This window comes from Mauremys reevesii, linkage group 1, assembly GCF_016161935.1.
Source record: "Mauremys reevesii isolate NIE-2019 linkage group 1, ASM1616193v1, whole genome shotgun sequence".
NCBI classification, from domain to species: domain Eukaryota; kingdom Metazoa; phylum Chordata; order Testudines; family Geoemydidae; genus Mauremys; species Mauremys reevesii.
The window spans coordinates 330,812,152-330,819,705 of NC_052623.1; the positions used below are offsets into that span (position 1 = coordinate 330,812,152).

At 47.3% G+C, this 7,554-nt stretch overlaps 1 long non-coding RNA gene across 1 annotated transcript in view; it reads left to right on the plus strand.

The window, feature by feature from the left end:
- The window catches only part of LOC120390834, a 44,631-nt gene extending 38,816 nt beyond the window's left edge, over window positions 1–5,815 (plus strand). Inside the window, exon 4 of the long non-coding RNA XR_005591153.1 lies at window positions 4,262–5,815. This is a non-coding gene — a long non-coding RNA (uncharacterized LOC120390834). The remainder of the gene's footprint in view (window positions 1–4,261) is intronic.
- The last annotated feature ends 1,739 nt before the right edge of the window (window positions 5,816–7,554 follow it).

The window sequence follows — 7,554 nt, forward strand, 5'->3', positions numbered from 1 at the left end:
AGAAAAGCTTGTAATTTTCTGTTATGGTCTTGTTCACCTTCTGTATCATTACTCTTTTCACCTACAGGCGGTTCTTCTAGGATTTCAGTGAGTCTTCTCTGGAACACCTCTGGTTTGGGGCTTATGCCCATCAGCATATGCAGCCATCAGTAGAGACCAAATGGTGTTGCAAAGATTGTCAGCATGCTGGACTCTTTATCCAGGCCTATGTACCAAAATCCATTCCTCACATCAGACCATAAAGATTCTGGCTTTGGGAAATTCTGGCAAGATGTCATCAGTTGTGGGCAGTGGATAGTGGCACCTTTTAAATACACGGTTCAGTGACTTTGGATCTATGCAGATACATAATTAACCTGATGGCCTCTTTACCACCACCATACTGCTTACCTAGGCTGCACTCGCCTATACAGATGCTATGATTCTCCCAAGCTACAGACTGTCAAGTTCCTTGCGTATTGGTTTCCGTAATGCCACTACAATTTTCCTTCATTATAAGCACACAGATTTTGCTTCTAGTCACAGCTTTCTTTGAAGGCACCTTTGAAAACATTCCCATATGCTTCAAAAATGGTCTCTATTGTTCGCAGGATTTCCCCGTTTGCTTCTTGCACTGCAGCTATAAAATTCTGATGCTGCACCACGATTAGATCCATGGCTTGTATGGCAAGAAGGGCCTGTGGTACTTATCATCCACCACCACAAACGTCAACTAGCACCGCTTGTTATTTTTTGGGTTAGTTACTCTGAGGTAGGGATGGGCAAACTTTTTGGCCCGAGGGCCACATCTGGATATAGAAATTGTATGGTGGGCCATGAATGCTAATGAAATTGGAGTTGGGGTGCGGGAAGGGGTGAGGACTCTGGCTGTGTGTGCAGGCTCTGGGGTGGGGCCAGAAATAAGGAGTTCAGGGTGTGGGATGGGGGATCAGGGCTGGGGCAGGGGCACGGGGAGGTGAGGGCTCCAGCTGGGGGTAAAGGCTCTGGGTGGGGCTGGGGATGAGGGGTTTGGGGTGCAGGAGAGTGCTCCAGGCTGGGCCTGAGCGGTTGGGGCATAGGAGGGGGTCAGGGGTGCAGGCTCCAGGTGGCACTTACCTCAAGCAGCTCCTGGAAGCAGTGGCATGTCCCCACTCTGGCTCCTAGGTGGAGGTGCAGCCAAGCTGCAGTTCCTGGCCAATGGGAGCTGCCGGGGTGCCGCCTGCAGACAGGGCAGCATGTGGTACAGCCGCTTGGCCGCATCTCCACTTAGGAGCCAGAGGAGGGACATGCCACTGCTTCCAGGAGCCATGCAGGGCAGCCCCTGACCCTGCTCCATGGCTGGAGCACCAGAGCAGGGCAAGTCCCAGACTCCACTCCCCAGCAGGAGCTCGAGTGCCGATTAAAATGGGTGGCAGGCCAGATGCAGCCTGTAGTTTGCCCACCCCTGGTCTGTCACATTTTCTTACAGGCTGAATTGTGCTCTCATTTTATGTTATTAGATTGTACCTGCTTTTTGTAATGGGTGTGTTCAAGTCCAATTTACCTTGAGGAACAGGAGGCTCTGTTATCCAGCTGAAATCACACAGGGCATTTCCCTATTAACACTGTTGCATGCATGAAAGTTGGGATCATCGATTGTTGCTTTCCTTTCCCAACAGCCTGAAACTGATATGTTCTCAAACTCCAGGAGAGAGTCAAGAGGTGCCCCTTCCCCTCTTGTGTGAGTCAAGAGGTGCTGTCTGAGGTGCCCCTTCCCCACTTGTGTGAGTCTGGCTGAATCTTTCTGGGACCTTCCTCTGCTCTAGCACATACTGCTAAAATGTTTCACTTGCCACATCCTTGCAATGCTGTCCAAGTGTGGGATACTTCTCCTTTACCTGTTCTCGCTGTCTCCCACAGCAAACGCATCTCACTATGGGAATGGAACCCTGACCACCGGCTCTCCTTTGCTCTTGTCTCATTGCATGTAGTTCTGGGGGTGTTGTGCCTCCCAGGGCTTTCATCCTTTTTCTCTTGAGGTTTCCTCTGTGCATCCTATGTCTAAGCATCTGTCTAATGTGAGATTGCCTTCCCAGGCAGCTGCTCCCTCAGGCGGTGTCCCAAGTGCCACAGACTAACCTTCCCAAATCAGGGAGTCTGTCAAATCCCTAAAATTACATGTAGCTGCCATTGTGCACAAGGCTGTAACATAGGGGGTCTATCCTCTCCCCTCTACTGAAAAACCGTGTCATTCCACAAGTTTTGTTTTGTTTGGGAGTGTAGGCATGTGGGACTCACCCCTGCAGTGCCTCCTGCTGGTCATCTCGTGAGTTAGCTCTTCCAGCCTCTGGAGCGCCCTCTGCAGGCCAGTGTCCCACTGCCACTGGCTCCCATGTCCCTCCTGGACCTGGTGCCTTGTTGTCTGGGTGCTGCTCCCTGGTTGGACACCCCTCTGCCTCAGGGTCTCCTCTCACCGGGGAACCCCCACCTCCTATCCCCATGTTGCCTCAGTCATAGGCTACTGCCAGTTGCCAACTAGCCCCAATGCTCTGGGGCAGACCGCAGTGTCAGCCACTCATCATAGGCAAGGTTGGGTCTGGACCTGCTGCCTCTCCCTCCAACCCAGTGCCTCTATGGGGCCTTGGACAAGGCCCTGCAGCCAGGGGAGTTGCCAGCCTGGAGCTCCCCAGCCCTGCCTCACTCTAGGCACTCAGAGTTTCCCAGCAGCCAGGTCCCTCTCTCTGAAGGCAGAGAGAGACTGTGTGTGCTTCTGGCCCACTGCCCTCTTATAAGGGTCAGCTGGGCCCTTATTAAACCAGCTTTGGCCTGATTGGGGTGTGGCTCCCAGCTGAGGCTGCTTTCCCCAATCAGCCTAGGCTTGCTGCTTTCCTAGCAGCAGCCCTCTCACAGTCTCAGCCTTCTCCCAGGGCTGATTTCAAGCCCTTCAGGGCAGGAGTGGGTGACCACCCCACTACAGGAAGAAATAGTTCCCCAAGGCTCCTAGGACTGCTGAGAGGCTTGAGGCATTGGTGAGCATACAGGTTTCATCGTGGGATCTACAGACTGCTGCAGATCTTTCTACTTTGTTCCTCAATAAGGTAAAATAAAAATTTTACTTTCCAGCTATTGTTGTCCTACTGCATGACCATGGTCTAGGCAGAGTTCACTCTCCTTGTTCCACCAGGTCCATCACTGGGCTACGTTTGTATCTGCAAAATCCAGGGTGGGATTCAGAGTGAGTTCAATGGTTTGTTCTGCCAGCTGCTGCACTTCAGAAAACTCACAGCCCAAAAGCTGCCACCATGTTTCATTAGCATGGAGTAATGCTGAATACAGGTTATGCTGAACAAGTAGAATTTTTTTAAACACTGCACACAGCTCTGTCCATGTGGCTGCATTGCTTCCAGCCTAACCCCTTCCCTGTTTCCCAGGTGTCCCATCAGTAACAGTCCCTCCAAGCAGGGCCAGATTATGACATTCTGAGGCCCTAAACTATGTCAACTATAAGAGGCCCTATACCATAAAGAAATTAATTTATTATTTTCACAGAAAGGACATTGAATATATAAACACAAAAGCTTTATATCTGCATATATACAAAGGCGACGTCGTAAAAATACTATAATAATCTAACTAAAACACGTCTTGCAATATGGCTGTTTGCATTATAAAAGAGTTTCAAATTAACATATTTTCGTCTATAATTTCTTAATTAGTAGATATGAAAACTTTATATCTACAGCAACACAAAAGCAGTTACAGTTTCACAGACGAGCTTACTTAATGGAAGCAGTACATCCTGCAGTATGTCTGTTTGCACATCACATTAATTTTAACACTGAAATTTAAAACATTTTCTTTTGTGATTTTTGGAAAGCAAAGTCATTGATGTTGTCCTCAAATGGTAAGCTACGGAGTTTGTCACTTTTGATGCACAGAATGCTTAGGGCAAATAGCTTTTCTTGCAGCATTTTCTAGGCAGACATCTCTCTTCACGTTCACTTCTCTATCCTCTGTCTCCCCCAGGACCACTAATTAATCTTGAATAAACACCTTGGAAACACAAGCTATATGTACGAAAGAGAAAGAAAGAATTTACCAGAAAAAAGACAGGCACTGAGAAAGTGAGAAAAACTAGCCTATACTCAAGCAAATATATTGAATATTATAGGCTTTAAATGGCCTATAAATCAAATATGCAGATAGTTTGAAATAACTTGGCCACCAAGTACTCAGAATATTTTGCTATATATGTATATCTTCCTTCACTTCTCTCAAAACCCTCTATTTATCCTTTTGTCAGCACTGTGAAGGTTCCCAAAACTGACAGAGGGAAGCCAACACAAATTGATCCTCCTCAAGATCCACTCAACCCAAGTCCATGAGATGATCACCTGCAAACTCAGTCCTGTGAAGCATGGATAGTGCATGAAGCAGAAAGTGGTGTGCGCATGTATGTACAGATGCAAAGAAGGAAGAACATGCTAACACTTAAGAAAACGAAAAAAAACAGGAGCGAAGGCACTATACAACCGAGCATGCTGGGCCATAAACAAAAGATGGCGGCCTTCAAGCTATTACCAGGCAAGGGGGATGCTATACATAACGTAACTCCTAGGACGAGTCCCATACGAGTATGAACTTGGCAGGACTGCTTCACAACACTGCTGTCTCTGACCTCACATTTTCCCCAATTTTATCGGCAGTGAGATTATTTATTTATATAAGCTGCTCTTTAACCCTTCTTGCCCAGTGCAGGGTTTGTACACTCCATCACAATTATGATACAATCTATAATTACATGATCACATTATTTTTTCCACAGGACACCTGCCTGATTCAATGCACAGGATGGACCTGCTCTGGGGATGAAACAGGGTTGGTGTAGTGAAGGAGACTGGTCTCTGATGGACCCCTGCTTCACTGGTTGCAGAAATCAGAAAGTGTGTGTGATGGGGTGCCTGCCCCACACTGGCCTAAAAGGGGTTAAAGCAACCCTAGAGAGGCTGTGCAGGAGGCAGCCAATTGGAGAGGACCCTAGGGAGGCTGTGCAGGAGGCAGCCTATTGGAGAGGGGCTGCGAGGAGCAGCCAATCAGGGCTGGGCAGGCCCATATAAGAAGAGCCACAGGACAGGGCAGGTCAGTCACTCCCCAGAGCTGAAGGAGGGAGGAGAACTGGCTGCCTTGCAGGTGGAAAACAGCTAGCACCGTGGACAGAGCAGTGCTAGGCAGGATCAGAGGAGTGAGCCCGAGCTCCTGGCTGACTGCTGGGGCCCTGAGACAAGGGCAGAGAAGGTTCTGAGGCTGTGGGGAAGCGGATCAGGGAAGTAGACTGCAGGGTTGGAGGGGACACATGTTGGGGCTGACTGCAAGTTTCCTTGGGCTGATGTTACAGAATGGGTTGGGGGGAGCTAGTAGTGAACTGGCTTTGACCGGCTGAGCTGGCTTGCAGCCACTTGGCTGGATAAACAAGTGAAGAGATACGGAAGGCCTGAAACGGTAAAGTGTGGGAATAGAAAACAGCAGTGTTTCCTGCCAGTCTCACCTGTGGACCCTGTCCTTGTGAGTGCCCAGGAATTCCCCACGCTGGAGCAGCGCCTGCTACGAGCCCTCAAGGACAAGGCAGGAGGGTCTGGGACTGTCCGTAGCAGAAGGGGCATAAGCATTGATGCTTGCTTGCTGGAAAGCATGTATTTAGTAATGCGTGAACGCTGTCAGGCTTATTATACTTTGGCAATAAAACCAGTTATGCTTCTGCACCTGGCGTGGCTTCACTGAGTGTATCCGAGCCCCCCACCCCAGGATCAACAATGCAGCACATGGCTGTCATCTACAGGGTCCCTGGGCTGGGACCTGAAGTAGTGAGCCGGCCTGGGTCATTCCTCCCCCGCCCCACTCACCAGCGAGGAAGTGGCTAGACAGTGGACTACAGCTCCCCTGGAAGGGAGGAGAACCAAGTGTGACATGGCTAGAGGGTTGTGCCCTGAAGAGGGCGCTGTATTCTTTGGAACAACATGCTTCCTGGAGCAGATGTGACAGCAGTGAGACGTCACCAGATGAGGGCACACTGGTGAACTAAGCTAATTCCCAGGACAGCAACCAGGAGGCACCACAGCAGTGAGTCGAACCCCATCACAGCATGTAATAAATAAGGTATGGGATTTGAGGAAGAGAAAGGATAGTCTCATAGTTACAGCAGTTGAATGCTCTCCTGAAAAATTGAATTCTATCCCTGCCTGTGCCATAGAGTTCCTATGTGATGCACATTGTCACTTCACACGTGGTCATTAATTATGTATTTCTCATTTTCTGGGTGCCCAGTTTTAGTCCACAGGGTCTAATTTACAAAAATGCTGAGCACTCATGACTGCAACCAAAGTCAGAGGGGGCTGTATTTGAACATATACAGTGCAATATTATACAAAACGCTGTAAAAAGTGAAGTCCTAGGGAACTCATGGGCACCCAAAATTAGTGGATACTTTTAACCTTATTTTTTCTGGATCAGATTTCTCAAGGTATTTAAGCATCTAAGGATACAGATAGGCTTCTTGTGAGATTTTTCAAAAGCCTGTAGGTGCCTAACTCCCACTTAAAACAAAGAGCTTTTCACAATCTCACTAGGTTCCTTTCTGCATTTTTAGGTGCCTAAAGACCTTTGAAAATCTGGCCTCCTGTTTCACAGCCTTATCTGTAAAATAGGGATAATACCACACTGTCACTGCACAGGGGTGTTACAAAGTTAAATTTAATTAATGTTTGAGAAGAACTCAGATACTAATGTTTAAGGAGCTCTATAGAAAACCCATGAATAAATAATTCTGTATTCACAGTAGGGTTTGAATAGTGTACAGTAAATAAGGCCTAGAGCCACACATTGGACAAGGATGATAAAACAAAATATTGAAAAGCTGCTCACTAAGTGAGCACCATCCATCCTGTGCACTGAATAAGGTGTGGGCCTTGTGGAAACATAGTATATGATCATGTAAATAAAGACTGTATCACAGTGTATACTCTCAAAGGGGGTTGGTGGGGGGAGAAGTAAGGTTGCATCTTGTAAAATGAGTTGGGATCCTTTGGTATGAAAGGTGCTACATAGATATAAGATTATCATTTAAAAACACATTACATTATTTCTTTGTGAGTCTAACTAATTTGGCATCAATCTTCGCACATCTATGGAGGTTTAAAAATGCATACTGAAAAATAGACGATAAGGATATCAGGATTTATTTCCAATCACTTTAGTGAAGACTTTGTGTTTCTACCATCTGCTATTATTGCACAATGAAATCCTTTTGGAATGCTGTTTTTATAGTAAACAGACAACAGCTTCTTTCAGATGTTTACTATTTATTGCTTCAATTCTGTTTGTAGCCCTTCTGCTAGTTGGAATCCGCAGTGACAAGGGCTGGGTTCAATATCTAGGGGTTATTTCTAGATACAACACAGAACTGGCTCGAGCCACCACCCAATAACCTGGGAAAATTACATATCACCCCTTGGGTGCCTCTAAGAGGCAATACTCCCCTCTTGCAAGCACAGTGTCTGAGTGTGGAAAAGAAACTTTTAATAAAAAAGTGGGAAAGTAACC